We start from the raw sequence: 25,635 nt of genomic DNA on the forward strand, positions 1-25,635 counted from the left end.
ATCATGTAACTCCCAAACACAGGAGGAATACCTTGTGTGAATCAAACATCGCATAACTTGGTGACTATAAAGGTGCTCTACACGTATCTCCGAAGGTGTATGTTGGGTTGGCGTGGATCAAGACTGGGATTTGTCACTCCGTTTGACGGAGAGGTATCTCGGGAACCACTAGGTAATGCAACATCACAACATGCCTTGAAAGCAATGTGACAAAAGAGTTAGTCATGGGATCTAGTATTATGGAACGAGTAAACATACTTGCCGGTAACGAGATTGAAGTAGGTATAGAGATACCAAAGATGGAATCTTGGGCAAGTAACATACCGATGGACAAGGGGAACAACATACGGGATTAACTAAATCCTTGACATAAAGGTTCAACCGATAAAGATCTTCATAGAATATATAGGATCCAATATGGGTATCCAGGTCCCGCTATTGGTTATTGACTGAAGAGTGTCTTAGGTCATGTCTAAATAGTTCTCGAACCCGTAGGATCTGCCCACTTAAGGTTCGGTGACGTTTCGGTATAGTTGAATTATTGATGTTGGTAACCAAAGGTTGTTGAAGTCGCAGATGAGATCCCTAACGTCATGTGGGTTTCTGGAATTGTTCGGAGATGAAGATTGATATATAGGAAGTATCCATTTGGCTTCCAGAAGGTTTTTGGGCATTACCGGTAAAGTACCGGGAGTGACGAATGGGTTCCGGAGATCTACCGGGAGGGGCCACCCACCCGGGAAAGAACCAAAGAATCCCAAGGGTGGCGCACCAACCCTTAGTTGGCTGGTGGCCAGCCTAAAGAGGCTATTTCTGTGAAGGGTGAAAAAAGAAAGGAGGAAGGGCCAAAAACGAATTGGGAAGGATGTCTCCTTCCAAGTTGTATTGGAGGAGGACTCCTCTTCCACGTCTTGGCTCGGCCGAACTCTAGCGCCTTGCCCTAGGGCGCCACCCCTCCCCTCCCTTCTATATATAGTGGAGCTGAGAGAGGCTTTTGGCATGTCAAGCCAAGGCGCATCCCTCTCTCCCTCCACCACTTCGTGACACCCCGTAGATAGTTCGGTACAGTACGGCGAAGCCCTACCGGAGTAGCTCCACCACCATTGATGGCACGCCATCGTCCTGCTGGAGAATTCAACTACCTCTTCGTATCTCTTGCTGGATCAAGAAGGCGGAGATCGTCATCTAGCTGCACGTGTGCTGAAGGCGGAGGTGTCATCCGTTCGGCACTAGATCGGGATGGATCGTGATGGGATCGTGGGACGGATCGTGATGAGATCACGAGACGGGCTGCGATTTGGATCTCGAAGATCTTCCACTACATCAACCGCATTATATACGCTTCCGCATAGCAATCTACGAGGGTATGTAGATACACTCTCCCCTCTCGTAGGTGGTCATCACCATGGCTAGGTCTTGTGTGTGCGTAGGAATTTTTTTGTTTCCCATGCGACATTTCCCAACAGTGGTATCATAGCTACGTCTATGCATAGATGATATCTCAAGTAGAACACAAAGGAGTTTGTGGGTGTTGATGTTTAATTTGCTCCCCTCCTTAGTCTTTTCTTGATTCTGCGGTATTGTTGGATGAAGCAGCCCGGACCAACATTACTCGTACGCTTACGAGAGACTGGTTTCATCGGCTAACATGCAACTTGTTGGATAAAGATGACTGGCGGGTGTTTTTTTCTCCAAGTTTAGTTGGATCGTATTTTACCGAGGCGGTCCTTTGATAAGGTTAAATAGCTACTTGCATATCACCTTGTGGTTTTGCGTAAGTAAGATGCGATCATACTGGATAGCCATAGCAGCCACGTAAAACATGCAACAACAAATTAGAGGACATCTAACTTGTTTTTGGAGGGTATGCATGTGATGTGATATGTCCAAAGACATGATCTGATATATTTGATGTATCAGATCATCATGTTGTAATAGTTAAATATCGACTTGCACGTCGATGCTACGGCAACCGACAGGAGCCATACGGTTATCTTTAATTATTTTTGCGCCCGGTGATGCTTTACTTCATCGCTAGTTCAGTAGCTATAGTAGTAAAAACATAGTTAGCGCAACAACCTCGATGGCAGCACAATGATGGAGATCATGCTGTGGCGCTGGTGATGATGGAGATCATGCCGGTGCTTTGGTGATGGAGATCAAGTAGCACAAGTTCATGGCCATCTCATGTCACTTATGATTTGCATGTGATGTTAATCCTTTTATACACCTTATTTTTCTTAGGATGACGGTAGAATTATAAGGTGATCCCTTACTAAAATTTCAAGGTGAAATTGTGCTCTCCCCTACTGTGCACCATTGTGGTAGTTCGTCGTTTCGAGACACCACGTGATGATCGGGTGTGATAGACTCTACATTCACATACAACGGGTGCAAAATAGTTGCACACGCGGAACACTCGGTTAAACTTGACGAGCCTAGAATGTACAGACATGGCCGGGGAACACAAGAGACTGAAAGGTCGAGCATGAGTCATATAGTGGCTATGATCAACATGGATATGTTCACCATTGAAGCTAAACTCAACTCACGTGATGATCGGACATGAGTTAGTGAATTTGGATCCTGTCCCACTCGAATGACTAGAGGGATGTCAATTTGAGTGGGAGTTCTTTAGTAATATGATTAGTTGAACTTATTATCATGAACATAGTCAAAATGTCTTTGCAAATTATGTTGTAGCTTGCGCTGTAGCTCTTCTGTTTTTGATATGTTCCTAGATAAAACTTAGTTGAATGATGATAGTATCAATTATGGGGACTAGGGTCCGTAAACTTAGGATTGTCCTCATTGCTGCACAGAATGCTTATGTCTTTAATGAACCGCTCGGTGTGCTAAACCCCAAGCATCGTCTGTTGATGTTGCGAACATGTGACATACACGTTTTTAAAAGACTACGTGATAGTTCAGTGCGTAATGCTTAACAACTTAGAATTGAGTCGCCGAAGATGTTTTGAACGTCACATGAAATATGTGATGTTCCAATAGCTGAAATTACGATTTCAGGCTCGTGCCCGTGTTGTCACGTATGAGTCCTCCGACAAAGATTCTTTGCGTGTGAAGTAAGGGAGAGAAGCTCAATCGTTGAGCATGTGCTGAGATTGTCTGGGTACTACAATTGATTGAATCGAGTGGGAGTTGATCTTCTAGATAAGATAGTGATTGACATAGTTCTCCAAAGTCACTGTCACCAAGCTACTAGAGCTTCGTGATGAACTATGGCATATCAGCGATGCACAAGATGATCCCTGAGTTACTCGCGATGATTGACACCTCAAAATAGGAAATCAAGTAGAAGAATCAATTGTTGATGGTTAGTAGAACCACTAGTTTCAAGAAAGGCAAGGGCGAGAAGGGATATTTCACGAACGGAAAACCAGTCTCTGCTCTAGTGAAGAAACCCAAGGTTGAACCTAAACCCGAGACTAAGTGCTTCTATTATGAGGGAACGATCACTCAAGCGGAACTACCCTAGATACTTGGTAGGTAATAAGGATGGAAATGTAGACAAAAGTATATTGGATATAGGTGATATTGATGTTTACCTTGTTAGTACTCCTAGTAGCACCGGGGTATTAGATACCGGTTCAGTTTCTAACTGTTAGCATCTCAAAATTATAGCTACAGAATAAACAGATACTAGCAAGGGTGAGGTGACGATCTGTATTGGAAGTAATTCCAAGGTTGATGTGATCAAACATCGCACACCCCCTCTACCATCGGGGTTAGTGTTGAACCTAAATAATTGTTATTTGGTGTTTGCGTTGAGCATAAATTATTAGATTGTGTAAATTGGAATACAGTTATTCATTTAAAGAGAATAATAGTTACTCTGTTTACTTGAATAATACCTTCAATGGTCTTGCACCTAAAAAGAATGGTTTATTGAATCTCGATCGTAGTGATACACATCTTCATAATATTGATGCCAAAAGATACAAAGTAGTAATGATAATACCACTTACTTATGGCACTTCCGCTTGAGTCATATTGTTAAAAAACGCATGAAGAAGCTCCATGCTGGTGGTTCTTTGGACTCACTCGTTTTTGAAACGTTTGAGACATGTCAACCATGTCTATTGGTATAAGGCATGAAGAAACTCCATGCAAATGGATTGTTTAGACTCACTTGATTTTAAATCACTTGAGACATGCAAATCATGCCACATGGGCAAGATGACTGAAGGCCTCATTTTCCAGTGAGATGGAACAAGAAAGTAACTTATTGGAAGTAATACATGTTTGATGTATGCAGTCCATTGAGTGCTGAGGCACGCAGTGGATATCGTTATATTCTTACTTCACAAATGATTTGAGTCGATACTAGTATATTTACTGGATGAAACACAAGTCTGAATTATTGAAAGGTTCAAGTAACTTCAGAGTGAAGTTGAAGATCGTTGTGAAAAGATGATGAAATGTCTACGATATGATCGTAGAGATGAATATCTGAGTTGCGAGTTTGGTACATATTTAAGACAATGTGGAAATTATTTCACAACTCATTCCACCTGGAACACCATAGTGGGATTGTGTGTCCGAACGTCATAGCCGCGCCCTATTGGACATGGTGCATACTATGATGTCTCTTATCAAATGACCACTATTTTTTTTGGTTTAGGCATTAGAGACATCCGCAATGACTTTAAATAGGGCACCACGTAATTCTGTTGAGATGACACCATATGAAATATGGTTTGGAGAAACCTAAGTTGTCGTTTCTTAAAAGTTTGGGACAGCGACGCTTATGTGAAAAAGTTTCAGCCTGATAAGCTCGAACCCAAAGCGGTTAAATGCATCTTCATATGATACCCAAAACAGTTGGGAATACCTCCTATCTCAGATCCGAAAGCAAAGTGTTTGTTTCTAGAAAAGGGACCTTTCTCGATTTAAAATTTTCTCTCGAAAGAATTGAGTGGGGGGATGGTGGAAACTTGATGAGGTTATTGAACCACAATTTCAACCAATGAGTAGTAGGGTGCAAGAAAATGTTCCTCTGGTGCCTATACTAGTTGAAGTGGATAGCTGATGATAGTGATCATGAAGCTTCGGATCAAGTTACTAACAAACCTCGTAGGTCAACAAGGAAATGTACTGCTCTAGAGTAGTACAGTAATCCTGTCTTGGAGGTCATGTTGTTGGACAACAATGAACCTATGAGCTATGGAGAAGCAATGGTGGGCCTAGTTTCCGACGAATGGCTGGAGGCAATAAAATCCGAGATAGGATCCATGTATGAAAACATAGTGTAAAATTTGGAAGAACTACTTTATGGTCGTAAGGCTGTTAGGTATAGATGGATCTTTAAAAGGAAGACGAACTATGATGGTAAGTGTCACCATTATGAAATCTCGACTTGTCGCAAAGATGTTTCCGACAAGTTCAAGGAGTTGACTACGATGATACTTTCTCACCCTTAGCGATGCTAAAGTCTGCTGGAATTATGTTAGTAGTTGCTGCATTTTTCGATTATGAAATCTGGTAGATGGATGTCAAAACATTGTTTCCTCGACGGTTTCCTTGAGGAAAGGTTGTATGTGATACCATGAGAAGGTTTTGTCGATCCAAGGGATGCTAACAAGTATGCAAGCTCCAGCGATCCTTCTATGGACTGGAGCAAGCATCTCGGAGTTGGAATATACGCTTTGATGAGATGATCAAAGCTTTTGGGTTTGTACAAAGTTTATGAAGCTTGTATTTCCAAGAAAGTGAGTGGGAGCACTATAGATTTTCTGATAAGTATATGTGGTTGACATATTGTTGATCGGAAATCACGTAGAATTTCTGGAAAGCATAAAGGGTTGTTTTAAAGGAGTTTTTCAAAGGAAAACCTGGATTGGGCTACTTGAACATTGAGAATCAAGATCTATAGAGATAGATCAAGACACTTGAAATAACTTTCAATTAATACATAAGGTGTGAATTTGAGTAAGACTCAAAGCCCGACCACAGAAGATAGAAAGAGAAATGACGAAGGTCGTCCCCTATGCCTTAGCCGTAGGCTCTATAGTATGCAATGTTGTGTACCGCACCTAATGTGTGCCTTGACAGGAGTTTGTCAAGGGGTATAAACAGTGATCCAGGATTGAATCACTGAACAACGGTCAAAGTTATCCTTAGTAAATAGTGGACTAAGGATTTTTTTTTTCTCGATTATGGAGGTGATAAAAGAGTTCATCGTAAAGGGTTACGTCGACGCAAGCTTTGAGACTAATCCGGATAACTCTCAGTAGTAAACTAGATTCGTATAGTGGAGCAGTCATTTGGAATTGTTCCAAGTGAAGCATGGTAGAAGGATCTATAGTATGACATAGAGATTAGTGAAGTACACACGGATCTTAATGTTTTGGACCCGTTGACTAAAAACCTCTCTCTTAAGCAAGACATGGTCAAACCCCACAACTATATGGGTGTTAGATTAATTTTAATCACCTAGTGATGTGAACTAGATTATTGACTCTAGTGCAAGTGGGAGACTGTTGGAAATATGCCCTATAGGCAATAATAAATTGGTTATTATTAAATTTTTTGTTCATGATAATCGTTTATTATCCCTGCTAGAATTCTTTTGATTGGAAACACAAATACATGTGTGGATACATAGACAACACACTGTCCCTAGTGAGCCTCTAGTTGACTAGCTCGTTGATCAAAGATGGTCAAGGTTTCCTCGCCATAGACAAGTGTTATCACTTGATAACGGATCATATGATTAGGAGAATGATGTGATGGAAAAGACCCGAACTATGAACGTAGCATATGATCGTGTCAGTTTATTGCTACTGTTTTCTGCATATATGTGTATTTGTTCCTATGACCATGAGATCATGCAATCCCGAACACCGGAGGAATACCTTGTGTGTATCAAGTGTCGCAATGTAAGTGGGTGACTATAAAGGTGATCTATAGTTATCTATGAAGGTGTCTGTTCGGTTGGTGTGGATCAAGACTGGGATTTGTCACTCCGTTTGACAGAGAGGTATCTCGAGGCCCACTCGGTAATGCAACATCACAACAAGTCTTGCAAGCAATGTGACTAAAGAGTTAATCATGGGATCTTGTATTACGGCACAAGTAAAGAGACTTGCCGGTAACGAGATTGAACTAGGTATAGAGATACCCACGATAGAATCTCGGGCAAGTAACATACCGATGGATAAACGAAACAATATACGGGATTAACTCAATCCTTGACATAAAGGTTCAACCGATAAAGATCTTTGTAGAATATGTAGGAGCCAATATGTGCGTCCAGGTCCCGCTATTGGTTATTGACTTGAGAGTGTCTCAACTCATGTGTACATAGTTCTCGAACTTGCAGGGTCTGCACACTTAAGGTTCGGTGACGTTTCGGTATAGTTGAAATATAGATGTTGGTAACAAAAGGTTGTTCGGAGTCTCGGATGAGATCCGGATGTCACGAGGGTTTCCGGAATGGTCCAGAGACGAAGATTTATATATAGGAAGTATCCATTTGGCTTCCAGAAGGTTTTCGGGCATTACTGGTAAAGTACCGGGAGTGACGAATGGGTTATGGAGTTGTACCGGGCTGGGCCACCCACCCGGGAGAGAACCAAAGAATCCCAAGGGTGGCGCACCAGGCCTTAGTAGGCTGGTGGCCAGCCCAAATAGGCTATTTCGGACAAGGGAGAAAAAGGAAAGGAGGAAGGGCCAAAACCGAATTGGGAAGGAGGACTCCTTCCAAGTTGTATTGGAGGAGGACTCCTCCTCCACCTCTTGGCTCGGACGAACCCTAGGGCCTTGCCCTAGGGCGCCAGCCCTCCCCTACCTCCTATTTATAGTGGAGGTGATATAGGCTTTTGGCATCTCAAGCCAAGGCGCAACCCTCTCTCCCTCCACTACTTCGTGACTCCCCGTAGCTAGTTCTGTATGGTACGACGAAGCCCTCCCGGTGTAGCTCCATCACCATCGCCGCCATGCCATCGTGTTGTCGGAGATTTCATCTACCCCTTCGTCTCTCTTGCTAGATCAAGAAGGTAGAGATCGTCATCTAGCTGCACGTGTGCTGAACGCGAAGGTGTCGTCCGTTCGGCACTAGATCGGGATGGATCATGATGGGATCGCGGGGCAGATCGTGCTGAGATCGCGGGACGAGCTGCAATCTGGATCTCGAAGATGTTCCACTACATCAATCTCGTTATATACGCTGCCGCTTAGTGATCTACAAGGGTGTGTAGATACAGTCCCCCCTCTCGTAGAAGGTCATCACCATGGATAGGTCTTGCGTGTGCGTCGCAAAGTTTTTGGTTCCCATGCGACCTTCCCAACACCAGTTGCGGGTTTCCAAAGCAAACCCACAAAGGTTCCCCAATCGGCTCAAGAGGAGTAAGGTAGCAGGCTTGACAGGACGGAGGTCACCCCCGAGCCCACAACCGCATCATGAAGATGGCCTTTTGCAAGAACTGACATCACAATTGCTCCCTAAGGTGGTTTTGGTAATTAATTACAACATACGCATCATTGGACTAATGAACTTATCCAAGTATATTTCAGAAAAGTTCAAAGATGCTTTGGCTATAGTATTGTGTGGAGATGCCCCTTTGATGCAAACCAGGAATAGGATTGGCTAAAGCTTCAAGCAAGAAGACTCTTCATTTTACACTTTGTGAGAAATCACATTTGAGTCCATAGGAAGGCCAATACTGTTAAAAGGGGATGAGTTATTATGATGAATTGGTTGCTCAAGTTCTTAGAGATAGCCACCAAAAATACTCATCCACTTTCCCACAAAATATATCTGTCCTATGCCAAATATGGAAAATCGGTACCACCAAAATTTCTCATTCGGTTATACCGATTTTACACTTAGACATATCCTATGCCAATCCCACCATCTCGGTACAACCAACATTCCTATCGGTGCCATCGAGATTGGATGACCAACTTTACGTTAAGCTAATTTCAAGTTTCGGAAATTTCGAGTTTGAAGTCGGTTTCACCGAGTTTGGAAATCTAGTCTAGGTCATCGTATCGGTACCACCGAGATTCATATATCGGTCTCACCAAGAATCCAAAGTTGCCACATTTAGTGCACTCGGTACCACCGAGATTAACATTTTGGTTGCACAGAGTTTGACAATAATGGTGTAATGGTTAGGATTTTGGGAGATGCATATATATACCCCTCCACCTACCACTCATGCACAGAGGAAGCACTCAGAACACACTTACACTTGTCAGATCCATTTTTCGGAAAGATAGCCACCTACTCATGTGTTGAGATCAAGAGATTGCACTCCAACCATTTGAACCTTGATTCCTAGCCTCTCCAAGTTGCTTTCCACAAGATCAATCTCTCCCACCCCTGCCAAATCTCAGAGAGAGTGACTGAGTTTTGAGGAAACTATGTTTTGAAGCACAAGAGCAAGAGTTCATCGTTCTACCACATCCATTACCTTTTGGAGGGTGGTGCCTCCTAGATTAGTTAGGTGTTGCTTGGGAGCCTCCTACTTCGTGTTCTGGAGTTGAACCAAGATTTTTTTAAGATCAAGGAGATCACCTACTTCGTGAAGATCTATCAGGAGTGAGGCTAGTCCTGTGTGGACGGAAGCCGTGGTGGAATAGACAAGGCTGCTTCTTCATGGACGCGTTGTGGGTGGAATCCTCCATGGATTCTCGCAGCCGTTACCTTCTGTGGATTGAAGTCTCCACAAACATGGACGTACGATAGCGCCACCTATCGAAACCATGCCAAAAGTTGTTGTCAACCTTTGCGTTTGATATCCCTATCTTACCCTCTATTTACGCACGCATGTTTACTTTCCGCTGCAATACTCTTAGATATGAATGTGTAGGGTGTACTTGACTAGTCATAGTTGCTAAAAATGGCCCATGCCAAAATTGGGAAAATGCTAACTTTTTATCTTGTCAAGTAGTCTAATCACCCCCTCTTGACATACTTTCGATCCTACAAGAACCCATCTTTTACCCGTCTTACCCTCAAGCAATCCCAAATCAAGAAGGAGTACGGTTTTCGACTGCAAGGTGGTCCTAACCTGGGTAACTGCCTTGTGTTCTAGTTTGCTTCCCTTGACCTCGTGTTGTCGAGTAGTCATCGTGATGCTGAGAGGTATAACAGGGCAGAGGAGCGAGCGCACCTAAGAGTTCGAACCTTTTGTTGGGTCTGCGGAGCCCCGATTCTGACATGTTCGATCTTCTTTCCTTACCCTCTACATTACATTTGCACGTCTTTACTTTCCACTCCTACACTCTTAGATATGCATGTGTAGGGTGAACTTGACTAGTCATAATTTCTAAAACTGGCCCACAACTAAAATTGGGAAAAGTCTAAGTTTTTATTTTGTCAAGTAGTCTAATCACCCCCTCTAAACATACTTACGATCCTATAACTATGCTTGATGAATACAGGATGCCAAAAAATCCTGGCCTGAAACCATTAACATTGCATGCTACATCATCAATAGGGTATATCTTCATAAATTCCTCATGAAAACCATATATGAGCTATTGGCTAGTAAGAAACCCAACGTAAGTTATTTCAATGTCTTTGGTGCAAGATGTTGGATATAATATCCACACCACACGCCAAAATTTGCACCGAAAGCACATAAGGGTTTTATGCTTGGTTACGAAACGGATTCACACACCTATAGAGTCTTCAACATTTTACATAATAAAATTGTTGAAACTGTAGATGTGTGGTTCGATGAAAATAATGGCTCACAAAGAGAGCACCTGCCTCGTGTGCTAGATGAACTTCTTTCTGATGAAGCTATTAGGCTCACGGGTACTGGTGAAATCATACCCGAGGAACCAATTGTCGAGATAGTCATCATTCCTCCACCAATCCATCACAAAGACAATGATGCTCTTGAAGATGATCGACAGCATTAATGCACCAGGTCCTCTCACTCGTTCAAGAGCTAACCAATCGGCTAACTTTTGTGGGCACTTTGCTTTTGTGTCTTATCTATGAGCCACCAAAGTAGATGAAGCCTTCATGGTATCGGAATGGATTCAAGCCATGCAGGAAGAACTTCATCAATTCAAGCTCAACAACGTATGTGAGATAGTCAAGCATCCCGATCCATGCAACCACAATGTCATCCACACAATGTGGATCTACCACAACAAGCAAGGTGAATATGGCCAACTTATCAGAAACAAGGCTTTGCTTGTCACTCAAGGCTACAGATAGGTTGAGGATATTGATTTAGATGAAGCCTTTGAACCCATGGATATACTTGAAGCCATACGCATATTGGGTGCTTATGCTAACCATCATGATATATGCTTATACCAAATGGATGTAAAAAGTGCATTCCTCAATGGTAAGACCGAGGAAGAAGTATATGTTGCTCAACCACCAGGGTTTAAGATCCAAAACACCCCGACATGGTCTATATGATCAATAAGGTATTGTATGGCCTCAAAAAAGCACCAAGGGTCTGGTACGACATACTCAAGCAATTTCTCAAGGAGAAAGGCTTCAAACCTGGTTCACTCAATCCTACTCTTTTCACTAAATCATATGGTGATGAACTGTTAGTATGTCAAAACAATGTTGGTGACATCATCTATGGATGTACTAACAATCGATACGATGACGAGATTAGCTTCATGATGCAAGAGCAATATCAGATGTCTATGATGGGAAAGCTGAAGTTCTTCCTAGGTCTTGAGATTCGACAACAACCAAATGGGATCTTCATATGACAAGAGAAGTACCTAAAGGAATGCCTGAAGAAGTTTGGCTTGCAAGTCTGTAAATGCTACAAGACACCAATTCCAACAAGCGGCCACCTCTGCCTTGACGAAAATGGTAAAGAATTTGACCATAGTGTATATTGCTTCATGATTGGCTCTTTATCTGTGACAGCCCAAGTGCTTTATTTCCCCTTTTGTAAGCTTTTCTATATGTGGGAGTTGAAGTGTGGTTTATCATTCCATGTGCATCTCATGCATCATGCATATCTTGCTTGTTCCTTTTGCTTAGTCTTTGTTCTTGGTGTTGTGCCACCCTGGTGGATGTGGGTGCTTGTCTCTGGTGTTGGTATTGTGGAGTGTGGTGTGGGTGCAACAAGGGCCCTTCAAAACCCCTAGTTGCACCATGGACCAAATAAGCCCCTCTCTCTTTTCTAACTAGAGGCAGAATTTAAGTTTCTGTTTTGCCCCATTAAAAATGTCCAACATCTTTGATAAAACCTTTTAAATATTTGTGGGTGGCAACAGTCACCTATTTGAATTATTCTTCCTTTGTTATTATTTTAAAAGCAGGGCAATTTCTATTACACTACAACAGGACCCCCCTTATAGCAACACAATTTTTACGTATCTAAAAATCCATATATGTGTTGTTAGTGTCTTTACCAACGGTTTACGTTGCGTTGCCTTATCGAATGTTGCTAGAGCATATTACAACACTTATACTACCGTTGGTAAAAGAGTCTGTTGCAAAAATGCACCACATAAAACAGACTTGTACAACACTTTTATACATTGGTGATTAATCTACACGAAACAAAATCCCTTTGCTTGGCAACAGATAGTTTGCAACGCTTCAGGTCTTGGTACATATATAATGTGAATAATATTATTTTGTATATATACATTGTAAGCAATTAAATTAATGCTACACGTAATGGTGATAATTATGTATTACAAGTGAAAAAAAAGAGAATATACTCACAGGAGGAAGAAATCATATATTATAGAAAGTTGTTGGATTACACCAAGTGGATATTACCGGAGAAACATCATCTAAATGTGATACAGAGTCTAAATATTTTCCTGACAACAAAACAAAAACTGAAAGCATCCATAAACAACAATACAAGTTTACTAACACTTAATCGAGGAACATCATCATCCGTACAACTAAACTAAAATTGGAAGCATCGAACATCATCATCACGAATAGGATCATCATCACTATACTTGCCACACACCCATATAATCATCCATTTATCTTTTGAATCTACAAAAAGAAAAAACAATGTTGTTAACACAAAATGCATTAACATATAAAACAAAAAATCAAATAACTTTCCGTGGTAATGTAATAGTAATTAGAAAACATGTAATACATTTTGAGCATCTCGCAACTAGTCATTTTATGTTGTGAATTCAGAAGAAAAACAATATGGCCAGTATAGGATGATAAAACTAGAAACTCAAAATAAAATATTCCAATGAATATTTAGAAATGGCCATGTATATATGTTTCTACAGAAAGAGCTGTTTTGCCTCCTGTATGCGGGATGAACCCTTAAAAGGAGGGCATATACTTTCTATTAATGATATACCACAAAGCAATTAAAAGTTTCTATAGATAACACAAATGAGATAACTAGTTTTCATTTTACATAACACAAAAGAGGTGACTAGTTTTTCTGTTTGGTCTATATCATTTTTACACTATATAATGTGAGGGAGACAACCTGGATTTCTAGTTCATTTATGTTTGAAGTTTTTCCAAAGTAATTTCCATTGTAAGAATAAACAAATGCATAGGTACAATATCAAATCTATGATATGCATACTCAACTCTAAGATGTTATTTTTTGTGCATGATACATACATGTAGCTTAATTGTTTCCTTTTTTTACTTAGTATAGAAAATCATGGATTAATTAATGGGATAGATGCATTTCGCTCGTACTGATTTTGATATCATTTCTCTCTCTTTCCTATAAGGTCAAAATAAAAAAAAATATTTAGAGCTTAAAAAGCATAGAATATATACTATACATACCAATATCACAGCATGAGTGGATGCGTATATATTGTATATATGGTAAGCATCGATAATCCTCTCTTAGCTTAGCCCCACTGCAACTAATCATATGATCTATTCTCTCCAAAGTTATATGACATCATCATCCATGCATCATGTGAAAAGGTGTGAACTGGTAATAAGAAATTGTCCTAGAGATCAAACCTGTAGTCCAGTATGTACGTGTATAAAATAGAATTGTATGAAGCTAATACCTACACACCTGGAGATACGAGATGCAGCCAAAGCACATATGAGAAGCTCATTCAACCATTATACATCCTCTTTGGGGGCTCTCAACTTGATTATCGTCTTCATCGCCTGGGATTTCGTGAGGTAATCTGTAATGACATGCTCAGTGAGCTTCCTTTTTTTTGCTAAATATATTTTCCTATTATACTATTATGTGAAAAAGAAGAATTGCGGCAAGGAGATTACATAGTTTCAACATGAATCAGAAGCATACAAAATGAGTCTCTCCTTCAGTATATATTTGATCATATGAGAATGGAAATACATGTATGCAAGGTCATATTTTGTGCTTAACGAAACATGTGTGCCTAGCAACTGCACGTGTGTGTATAACATATATATATATGAACTATAGCAACATAAGATTTAGTATCATGGATTCGGTCTGCGAATTGCAAAAACCAGATCTTAATTACATAACAGTTCTTCCTTAGCAGGTTCTAGCTCCATACACCAGATACATGCAGTTTCAAATAAATATTGTTATGGTGCCACCTTAACATCCTAATGCATATATATACATCCAAGTCTGCAACAATACTATCAAAGAATTCCATCTGAACATAGTTGTTTGAATCTAAAGAACGCCTAATTGCTTGTATATAGCACCTACAAATCTTATGTTGGGGAACGTCGCATGGGAAACAAAAAATTTCCTACGCGCACAAAGACCTATCATGGTGATGTCCATCTACGAGAGGGGATGAGTGATCTACGTACCCTTGTAGATCGTACAGCAGAAGCGATGTGAGATCGCGGTTGATGTAGTGGAACGTCCTCACGTCCCTCGATCCGCCCCGCGAACAATCCCGCGATCAGTCCCACGATCTAGTACCGAACGGACGGCACCTCCGCGTTCAGCACACGTACAGCTCGACGATGATCTCGGCCTTCTTGATCCAGCAAGAGAGACAGAGAGGTAGAAGAGTTCTCCGGCAGCGTGACGGCGCTCCGGAGGTTGGTGATGATCTTGTCTCAGCAGGGCTCCGCCCGAGCTCCGCAGAAACACGATCTAGAGGAAAAACTATGGAGGTATGTGGTCGGGCAGCCGTGAGAAAGTCGTCTCAAATCTGCCCTAAAAGCCCCATATATATAGGAGGAGGGAGGGGGACCTTGCCTTGGGGTCCAAGAGAACCCCAAGGGGTCGGTCGAGCCAGGGGGGAGGACTCTCCCCCCCCAAACCGAGTCCTACTTGGTTTGGTGGGAGGGAGTCCTTCCCCCTTCCCACTTCCCCTCCTTTTTTTTTCTTTCTTTGATTTTTCTTCTTTGGCGCATAGGATTTGGTGGGCTGTCCCACCAGCCCTCTAAGGGCTGGTGTGACCCCCCCAAATACCTATGGGCTTCCCCGGAGTGGGTTGCCCCCCTCCGGTGAACCCCCGGAACCCATTCGTCATTCCCGGTACATTCCCGGTAACTCCGAAAACCTTCCGGTAATCAAATGAGGTCATCCTATATATCAATCTTCGTTTCCGGACCATTCCGGAAACCCTCGTGACGTCCGTGATCTCATCCGGGACTCCGAACAACATTCGGTAACCAACCATATAACTCAAATACGCATAAAACAACGCCGAACCTTAAGTGTGCAGACCCTGCGGGTTCGAGAACTATGTAGACATGACCCGAGAGACTCCTCGGTCAATATCCAATAGCGGGACCTGGATGCCCATATTGGATCCTACATATTCTACGAAGATCTTATCGTTTGAACCTCAGTGCCAAGGATTCGTATAATCCCGTATGTCATTCCCTTTGTCCTTCGGTATGTTACTTGCCCGAGATTCGATCGTCAGTATCCGCATACCTATTTCAATCTCGTTTTACCGGCAAGTCTCTTTACTCATTCCGTAATACAAGATCCCGCAACTTACGCTAAGTTATATTGCTTGCAAGGCTTGTGTGTGATGTTGTATTACCGAGTGGGCCCCGAGATACCTCTCCGTCACACGGAGTGACAAATCCCAGTCTTGATCCATACTAACTCAACTAACACCTTCGGAGATACCTGTAGAGCATCTTTATAGTCACCCAGTTACGTTGCGACGTTTGATACACACAAAGCATTCCTCCGGTGTCAGTGAGTTATATGATCTCATGGTCATAGGAACAAATACTTGACACGTAGAAAACAGTAGCAACAAAATGACACGATCAACATGCTACGTCTATTAGTTTGGGTCTAGTCCATCACGTGATTCTCCCAATGACGTGATCCAGTTATCAAGCAACAACACCTTGTTCATAATCAGAAGACACTGACTATCATCGATCAACTGGCTAGCCAACTAGAGGCATGCTAGGGACGGTGTTTTGTCTATGTATCCACACATGTAAATGAGCCTTCATTCAATACAATTATAGCATGGATAATAAACTATTATCTTGATACAGGAATTATAATAATAACTATACATTTATTATTGCCTCTAGGGCATAATTCCAACAGTCTCCCACTTGTACTAGAGTCAATAATCTAGCCCTCACATCACCATGTGAATTACATTGTAATAAATCTAACACCCATACAGTTCTGGTGTCGATCATGTTTTGGCCGTGGAAGAGGTTTAGTGAGTGGGTCTGCTATATTCAGATCCGTGTGCACCTTGCATATATTTACGTCCTCCTCCTCGACGTAGTCGCGGATGAGGTTGAAGCGTCGTTTGATGTGTCTGGTCTTCTTGTGAAACCTTGGTTCCTTTGCTAAGGCAATGGCACCAGTGTTGTCACAGAACAAGGTTATTGGATCCAGTGCACTTGGCACCACTCCAAGATCCGTCATGAACTGCTTCATCCAGACACCCTCCTTAGCTGCCTCCGAGGCAGCCATGTACTCCGCTTCACATGTAGAATCTGCTACGACGCTTTGCTTGGAACTGCACCAGCTTACTGCACCCCCATTAAGAATAAATACGTATCCGGTTTGCGACTTAGAGTCGTCCGGATCTGTGTCAAAGCTTGCATCGACGTAACCTTTTACGGCGAGCTCTTCGTCACCTCCATACACGAGAAACATCTCCTTAGTCCTTTTCAGGTACTTCAGGATATTCTTGACCGCTGTCCAGTGATCCACTCCTGGATTACTCTGGAACCTACCTGTCATACTTATGGCCAGGCTAACATCCGGTCTAGTGCACAGCATTGCATACATGATAGAGCCTATGGCTGAAGCATAGGGGACGGAGCGCATATGCTCTCTATCTTCATCAGTTGCTGGGCACTGAGTCTTACTCAATCTCGTACCTTGTAACACTGGCAAGAACCCTTTCTTGGACTGCTCCATTTTGAACCTCTTCAAAACTTTGTCAAGGTATGTGCTTTGTGAAAGCCCTATCAGGCGTTTTGATTTATCCCGATAGATTTTAATGCCTAGAATGTAAGCAGCTTCTCCTAGGTCCTTCATAGAGAAACTTTTATTCAAGTAACCTTTTATGCTCTCCAAAAGCTCTACATTGTTTCCAATTAGTAATATGTCATCCACATATAATATTAGAAACGCCACAGAGCTCCCACTCACTTTCTTGTAAATACAAGATTCTCCAACCACTTGTATAAACCCAAATGCCTTGATCACTTCATCAAAGCGCTTGTTCCAACTCCGAGATGCTTGCACCAGTCCATAAATGGATCGCTGGAGCTTGCACACTTTGTCAGCATTTTTAGGATCGACAAAACCTTCGGGTTGCATCACATACAACTCTTCCTTAAGGAAACCGTTAAGGAACGCCGTTTTGACATCCATCTGCCAGATTTCATAATCGAAAAATGCAGCTATCGCTAACATGATTCTGACGGACTTAAGCATTGCTACGGGAGAGAAAGTCTCATCGTAGTCAATTCCTGGAACTTGTGAAAAACCCTTTGCCACAAGTCGAGCTTTATAAACGGTCACATTACCGTCAGCGTCCGTCTTCTTCTTAAAGATCCATTTGTTCTGAATAGCCTTGCGGCCCTCAGGTAGTATCTCCAAAGTCCATACTTTGTTCTCATACATGGATCCTATCTCGGATTTCATGGCTTCTAGCCATTTGTTGGAATCTGGGCCCACCATTGCTTCTTCATAATTTGCAGGTTCATTGTTGTCTAACAACATGATTGTCAAGACGGGATTACCGTACCACTCTGGAGCAGCGCGTGATCTCGTCGACCTGCGTGGTTCAACAGAAACTTGAACTGGAGTTTCATGATCATCATCATTAACTTCCTCCTCAACCGGCGTCGCAATCACAGGGGTTTCCCCTTGCCCTGCGCCACCATCCAGAGGGATGAGAGGTTCGACAACCTCGTCAAGTTCTATCTTCCTCCCACTCAATTCTCTCGAGAGAAACTCCTTCTCGAGAAAAGTTCCGTTCTTAGCAACAAACACTTTGCCCTCGGATTTGAGATAGAAGGTGTAGCCAACTGTCTCTTTTGGGTAACCTATGAAGACGCACTTTTCCGCTTTGGGTTCCAGCTTCTCAGGCTGAAGCTTTTTGACGTAAGCATCACATCCCCAAACTTTAAGAAACGACAACTTTGGTCTTTTGCCATACCACAGTTCGTATGGTGTCGTCTCAACGGATTTTGATGGTGCCCTATTTAAAGTGAATGCAGCTGTTTCTAATGCATAACCCCCAAAACGATAACGGCAAATCAGTAAGAGACATCATAGATCGCACCATTTCTAACAAAGTACGATTTACGACGTTCGGACACACCATTACGCTGTGGTTTTCCAGGCGGTGTTAACTGCGAAACAATTCCACATTGTCTTAAGTGAGTACCAAACTCGAAACTCAGATACTCACCCCCACGATCAGACCGTAGGAACTTGATCTTCTTGTTACGATGATTTTCCACTTCACTCTGAAATTGCTTGAACTTTTCAAATGTTTCAGACTTGTGCTTCATCAAGTAGACATAACCATATCTACTTAAATCGTCAGTGAAGGTGAGAAAATAACGATATCCGCCGCGTGCCTCCACGCTCATCGGACCACACACATCGGTATGTATGATTTCCAACAAGTCACTTGCACGCTCCATTGTTCCGGAGAACGGAGTTTTAGTCATCTTGCCCATAAGGCATGGTTCGCACGTGTCAAGTGAATCAAAGTCAAGTGACTCCAAAAGTCCATCAGCATGGAGTTTCTTCATGCGCTTTACACCAATATGACCCAAGCGGCAGTGCCACAAAAATATGGCGCTATCATTGTTTACTCTAACTCTTTTGGTCTCAATGTTATGTATATGCGTATCTCTATCAAGATTCAATATGAACAATCCTCTCACATTCGGTGCATGACCATAAAAGATGTTACTCATAGAAATAGAACAACCATTATTCTCAGACTTAAAAGAGTAACCGTCTCGCAATAAACAAGATCCAGATATAATGTTCATGCTCAACGCAGGCACTAAATAACAATGATTTAAGTTCATCACTAATCCCGATGGAAGTTGAAGTGACACGGTGCCGACGGCGATTGCATCAACCTTGGAACCGTTTCCTACACGCATCGTCACTTCGTCTTTCGCCAGCCTCCGTCTATTCCGCAGTTCCTGCTTCGAGTTGCAAATGTGAGCAACAGAACCGGTATCGAATACCCACGCACTACTACGAGAGCTGGTTAAGTACACATCAATAACATGTATATCGAATATACCTGATTTTTCTTTGCCCGCCTTCTTATCTGCCAGATACTTGGGGCAATTGCGCTTCCAGTGACCCATACCCTTGCAATAGAAGCACTCTGTTTCAGGCTTAGGTCCAGCCTTGGGTTTCTTCGGCGGATTGGCAACAGGCTTGCCGCTCTTCTTCGAATTGCCCTTCTTGCCTTTGCCGTTTCTCTTGAAACTAGTGGTCTTGCTTACCATCAACACTTGATGTTCTTTACGGAGTTCAGACTCTGCGACTTTCAGCATCGCAAACAACTCGCCGGGAGACTTGTTCATCCCTTGCATGTTGTAGTTCAACACAAAGCCTTTATAGCTTGGCGGCAGTGATTGGAGGATTCTGTCAGTGATAGCTTCTTGCGGGAGTTCAATCCCCAGTTCAGCTAGACGGTTTGAGTACCCAGACATTTTCAGCACATGTTCACTGACAGACGAGTTTTCCTCCATCTTGCAAGCATAGAATTTATCGGAGGTCTCATACCTCTCGATCCGGGCGTTCTTCTGAAAGATAAACTTCAACTCCTGGAACATCTCAAATGCTCCATGACGCTCAAAGCGACGTTGAAGTCCCGGCTCTAAGCCATACAAGACTGCACATTGAACTATTGAGTAGTCCTCCTTACGTGCTAGCCAAGCGTTCTTAACATCCTGATCAGCCGTAGCGGGTGGTTCATCTCCTAGCGCAGCATTAAGGACATAATCCTTCTTTCCAGCTTGTAAGATTAGCTTAAGATTACGAGCCCAGTCTACAAAGTTGCTTCCATCATCTTTCAACTTAGCTTTCTCTAGGAACGTATTAAAATTGAGGATGACACTTGCGTGAGCCATGATCTACAACACAAATATATTCAAAGTGGACTTAGACTATGTTCAAGATAATTAGAGTTCAACTTAATCAAATTATATGCTAAACTCCCACTCAAAAAGTACATCTCTCTAGTCATTTGAGTGGTTCATGATCCACTTACGCTATCCCAAGTCCGATCATCACGTGAGTCGAGAGTAGTTTCAGTGGTAAGCATCCCTATGCTAATCATATCAACTATATGATTCATGATCGACCTTTCGGTCTCATGTGTTCCGAGGCCATGTCTGCACATGCTAGGCTCGTCAAGCTTAACCCGAGTGTTCCGCGTGCGCAACTGTTTTGCACCCGTTGTATGCGAACGTTGAGTCTATCACACCCGATCATCACGTGGTGTCTCGAAACGACGAACTGTAGCAACGGTGCACAGTCGGGGAGAACACAATTTCGTCTTGAAATTTTAGTGAGAGATCACCTCATAATGCTACCGTCGTTCTAAGCAAAATAAGGTGCATAAAAGGATTAACATCACATGCAATTCATAAGTGACATGATATGGCCATCATCACGGGCTTCTTGATCTCCATCACCAAAGCACCGGCACGATCTTCTTGTCACCGGCGCCACACCATGATCTCCATCATCATGATCTCCATCAACGTGTCGCCATCGGGGTTGTCGTGCTACTTATGCTATCACTACTAAAGCTACATCCTAGCAAAATAGTAAACGCATCTGCAAGCACATATGTTAGTATAAAGACAACCCTATGGCTCCTGCCGGTTGCCGTACCATCGATGTGCAAGTCGATATTTCTATTACAACATGATCATCTCATACAACCAATATATCACATCACATCATTGGCCATATCACATCACAATCATACCCTGCAAAAACAAGTTAGACGTCCTCTAATTTTGTTGTTGCATGTTTTACGTGGTGACCAAGGGTATCTAGTAGGATCGCATCTTACTTACGCAAACACCACAACGGAGATATATGAGTTGCTATTTAACCTCATCCAAGGACCTCCTCGGTCAAATCCGATTCAACTAAAGTTGGAGAAACCGTCACTTTCCAGTCATCTTTGAGCAAAGGGGGTTACTCGTAACGATGAAACCAGTCTCTCGTAAGCGTACGAGTAATGTCGGTCCAAGCCGCTTCGATCCAACAATACCGCGGAATCAAGAAAAGACTAAGGAGGGCAGCAAAACGCACATCACCGCCCACAAAACCTTTTGTGTTCTACTCGAGAAGACATCTACGCATGAACCTAGCTCATGATGCCACTGTTGGGGAACGTCGCATGGGAAACAAAAATTTTCCTACGCGCACGAAGACCTATCATGGTGATGTCCATCTACGAGAGGGGATGAGTGATCTACGTACCCTTGTAGATCGTACAGCAGAAGCGATGTGAGATCGCTGTTGATGTAGTGGAACGTCCTCACGTCCCTCGATCCGCCCCGCGAACAATCCCGCGATCAGTCCCACGATCTAGTACCGAACGGACGGCACCTCCGCTTTCAGCACACGTACAGCTCGACGATGATCTCGGCCTTCTTGATCCAGCAAGAGAGACGGAGAGGTAGAAGAGTTCTCCGGCAGCGTGACGGCGCTCCGGAGGTTGGTGATGATCTTGTCTTAGCAGGGCACCGCCCGAGCTCCGCAGAAACACGATCTAGAGGAAAAACTATGGAGGTATGTGGTCGGGCAGCCGTGAGAAAGTCGTCTCAAATCTGCCCTAAAAGCCCCATATATATAGGAGGAGGGAGGGGGACCTTGCCTTGGGGTCCAAGAGAACCCCAAGGGGTCGGCCGAGCCAGGGGGGAGGACTCTCCCCCCCCAAACCGAGTCCTACTTGGTTTGGTGGGAGGGAGTCCTTCCCCCTTCCCACTTCCCCTCCTTTTTTTTTCTTTCTTTGATTTTTCTTCTTTGGCGCATAGGATTTGGTGGGCTGTCCCACCAGCCCACTAAGGGCTGGTGTGACCCCCCCAAATACCTATGGGCTTCCCCGGAGTGGGTTGCCCCCCTCCGGTGAACCCCCGGAACCCATTCGTCATTCCCGGTACATTCCCGGTAACTCCGAAAACCTTCCGGTAATCAAATGAGGTCATCCTATATATCAATCTTCGTTTCCGGACCATTCCGGAAACCCTCGTGATGTCCGTGATCTCATCCGGGACTCCGAACAACATTCGGTAACCAACCATATAACTCAAATACGCATAAAACAACGCCGAACCTTAAGTGTGCAGACCCTGCGGGTTCGAGAACTATGTAGACATGACCCGAGAGACTCCTCGGTCAATATCCAATAGCGGGACCTGGATGCCCATATTGGATCCTACATATTCTACGAAGATCTTATCGTTTGAACCTCAGTGCCAAGGATTCGTATAATCCCGTATGTCATTCCCTTTGTCCTTCGGTATGTTACTTGCCCGAGATTCGATCGTTAGTATCCGCATACCTATTTCAATCTCGTTTTACCGGCAAGTCTCTTTACTCGTTCCGTAATACAAGATCCCGCAACTTACACTAAGTTATATTGCTTGCAAGGCTTGTGTGTGATGTTGTATTACCGAGTGGGCCCCGAGATACCTCTCCGTCACACGGAGTGACAAATCCCAGTCTTGATCCATACTAACTCAACTAACACCTTCGGAGATACCTGTAGAGCATCTTTATAGTCACCCAGTTACGTTGCGACGTTTGATACACACAAAGCATTCCTCCGGTGTCAGTGAGTTATATGATCTCATGGTCATAGGAACAAATACTTGACACGCAGAAAACAGTAGCAACAAAATGACACGATCAACATGCTACGTCTATTAGTTTGGGTCTAGTCCATCACGTGATTCTCCCAATGACGTGATCCAGTTATCAAGCAACAACACCTTGTTCATAATCAGAAGACACTGACTATCATCGATCAACTGGCTAGCCAACTAGAGGCATGCTAGGGACGGTGTTTTGTCTATGTATCCACACATGTAAATGAGCCTTCATTCAATACAATTATAGCATGGATAATAAACTATTATCTTGATACAGGAATTATAATAATAACTATACATTTATTATTGCCTCTAGGGCATAATTCCAACATCTTAGCCATCCAAGTAATACGTATCTTCAAAATTTTGAAACTAAAGAGCGCACATCATCAACATCCCCCATTACGAGACCCTAAGCTATACTTTCTCATTATATACCAAGTAGAGGTCTGAAACTAAAAAAGCACATCATCAATATCTCCCAATACAGAATTTTAGGTTGTACGTCTCAGATTTCAATAGCACAAAACAATATAAAGATCTTCAAAAGCAAAAACATTCTCTCTTCTTGCTCCTTTCCTTGCTTACCTGCGACCAGTCTGCAATGGTTCCTCTTCTCGAAAACTTCATCAACAATAGTGGTTGTCCAATCAGATACAAACTGCAGTTTTGGTCGGGCATGGAATGTGAGATTGCAACGACGTCCTCGTCAGCCAATTGTACAGAAGGGATCAGGCAGACGCTGCCTGCATCATGTTACATGGCCGACACGTGAATAGCCGAGAACAATTAGGAGAGGAGCCCCGGAGGAGGACGAACGTGGCTACAAAGGTGGATGATGCATTAGTACCCCGAGGGGCTACATGTGTGGAATGAGGGATGCGGTTGCGTGTGCTTGTCATGGCCGTACCTTGGATTTGCCGTTGCTCGCAGTGGTGCGGTGATGAGGGGCGGCGCGCCAGGATACAAAGTCGCATGGTGGTGACGAGGGACGGCGCGCCAGGACGGAGGGTCGCGGACTCGAAGGGGCAGTAGTGAGGAGAGGCGCGCCTGGATGCAGGAAGGTCGCAGCCACGCAAAGGAGTGGCAACGACTGACGAGGGGCGGCAGCCGGCGTGGGAGGGCTCGAGAGGAATTGGGGAAGATAGAGAAAGGGGGCGACCTAGATTAATGGGCCATGAGATGCATTGGGATTTACTTGGAGTTGTGTGATCGGTTGCAATGGGCCATGAGCGGCAGTACAACGCATATCCAGCTACCCTTATATGTGTATCTATATTGTAAATTTTGCAACATATAGATAAAATGTTATATAATATACGTTGCTTTATAGGGGATATCCTTGTAGTGTTAAAACCAATTTATTTTGCTTTGCTAAAAAATACCCCACCTATTTTTATAAATAGGGGGCTAATTTTGTATTTCCAAAAAAGTATTTTACCTTGTCATCACCCCTTTACTTTTCCTAGAATGATTTCTTTTCAAAACTGGTTATTTTTAAAAGGATAGGCAGTGTTTATTTTAGAAGCAGAGAGAGAGAGTTGGGCAATTTTCCTCTTTTAGGCCTATCTTCTCCTGCCTGGCGCTGGCCCATCTCCCCTTTCGTCTTGCGTAGCCCACCTCCCTCTCCTTTCTCCTCCCTGACGCCATTCCTTCCCTTTCCCCCATTTTCCATCAGTAGCAGGGACGCGCGAGAGAGCGAGTGCCGCGTGGCACCTTCACGAACGTCGAGGTCGTCAGCCCCGTTGCCTATTACGCCCCCTCGGCGTGCATGCCTTCCTAGGTTTCCCTCTCCCCGCCGCCACCTCTTCCCGTCCTTCGTTCCCCTCTGCAAGGTGAGATCCAGAGAGCAGAGGCTTCAGTAGCTTTAAAGGGAGTCAGGCCGTCGTCGCCGCCATTTCCCCTCACCCCCAAATAAGGAAAGGGTTGTATCTTAGTCGTTACAAGTTGGTAATCAGAGCCTTACGACCATAGAAGCCTTTGTGTGATCGAACCTTGCCGAGTCTAGTCTAGTAAAACTATTTTGAGTCTTAGTTATATCGGAGAGTAGGTTTCTTTTTTCTCCTCTTCTATGCTCTGGTGAGGTTCGCGACTTAGGAAATTTTAATTCTACTCCTCTTCTTGCTCAAATTATTTTAGGATCACGCAGATATTTTGTAATCTATATGATGTCAATGTGACGGAGTTCTGTCTTGGTGCCTCCTGTCTGACTTGATTTCTTCCGGGGAGTTGAGCTCCAAGGGATTCTTGAGCACATCACTATCATTTAGATTTCTTAGTATCTCATGATGGAGGATGTTTGAAATTGCTTCAATACTAGTAGTGATGAAAGGAGTCTGGCTTCCCCAGTACTGGTGCAGATA

The sequence above is a fragment of the Hordeum vulgare genome, chromosome 6H (assembly GCF_904849725.1).
Source record: "Hordeum vulgare subsp. vulgare chromosome 6H, MorexV3_pseudomolecules_assembly, whole genome shotgun sequence".
Taxonomy (NCBI): domain Eukaryota; kingdom Viridiplantae; phylum Streptophyta; class Magnoliopsida; order Poales; family Poaceae; genus Hordeum; species Hordeum vulgare.